Source organism: Panulirus ornatus, chromosome 42 (genome assembly GCF_036320965.1).
Source record: "Panulirus ornatus isolate Po-2019 chromosome 42, ASM3632096v1, whole genome shotgun sequence".
Lineage (NCBI taxonomy): Eukaryota > Metazoa > Arthropoda > Malacostraca > Decapoda > Palinuridae > Panulirus > Panulirus ornatus.
Genome location: NC_092265.1, coordinates 20431911 through 20433132, shown reverse-complemented (window position 1 = coordinate 20433132; position 1222 = coordinate 20431911). Strand labels below are relative to the sequence as shown.

The window sequence follows — 1222 nt, the reverse complement described above, 5'->3', positions numbered from 1 at the left end:
TGGTCTTCAGTGTACTCAGTCGACCAGGATTATCATCTACTCTAAGGATGTAGATGACGGGGTAGATGTATCTACCAGAACAACCTGGCCTTCAGTATCCTCAATCTACCAGGATTATCATCTACTCTAAGGATGTAGATGACGGGGTAGATGTATCTACCAGAACAACACAAGGGAACATTTCCTTTATCACAACCTCCTCATTCTGAACAACCCAGTGTGAGTGTACGTGGTCTTTGAATCATCCTTCACACTTGAACAAGAATTTTGCTGTCAACCAATACATGGTTGGTGGATGTCTTAGTGTGATGCTAAGGGCGTTAATGACCCATTCTATACCCACGTCATTAGTTCATTAGTTCCCCAAACTTGTTCTAGTTATGAACATTAATGTCGTATAGTTTACCTTCACTCATATCAGTTTACCTTCTTGTTTCCTACCTTTGAGGAACCCCTTTCTATGAGATCCATGTTAATCCCGAAGTTGAATGGCCAAGCTCTCACAACATACCCTACCTTACATCTACAATATGTTGTCAATATCTATATCAAGATCTCATTTTCTACGTAGTTGAGGATAATGTTTACATTCAGCTGTTTATAGTTGAGCTCAAGACAATGCTAATCTGGTTCAGGTGAGCGTTTTTGGTACAGTTCAACACCTAAGTACTTCCTAAAGGAGTGTTTACAACTCCTTTTGTTTTTCTTTACACTGTGTTCACTCTCCATGGTCTTCCATTTCCTTGGGTTGAATCTCCTCATTTCTCGTATCAGACTAGTGGTATAATCCAGCCTTTTTCCAGTTTGACAATAATAATTGAAGACCCCTAAGTTATTTCCTAACATTTTAAAGTCATTTGAAGAACAAATTCAAATACGATGTAAGATCCGTCTGGCCAGTTCAAAAAGGAGGAAAGGAACAGCTCTGCTTCTAAGATTGACCCCTGTACAACACTGATCTTTATTACAGCTATTCATAACGTTGCATATGAACGTGTATGTATGTGTGTCTGTGTGTGTGTGTGTGTGTATGTGTGTAAGTGTGTGTGTGTGTGTGTGTTGACTCTTCGTTGGCCGGCCTGTGAAACCATTTGTTTGATGTGGTATCTACCAATATATACATACTTACCTTCGTTTTCCTCTTTGTATTTATGCAATCATTTGTGTTCTAAACCTCCATATATTCAGTTGTGTATATACATCCTTCGAACAGATCAAAGGG

At 39.1% G+C, this 1222-nt stretch overlaps 1 pseudogene; it reads right to left on the bottom strand.

Annotated features, from left to right (window-relative positions):
• LOC139762016 (uncharacterized) overlaps positions 1 to 471 on the bottom strand; it is a 28269-nt pseudogene extending 27798 nt beyond the window's left edge.
• Positions 472 to 1222: the final 751 nt, after the last annotated feature.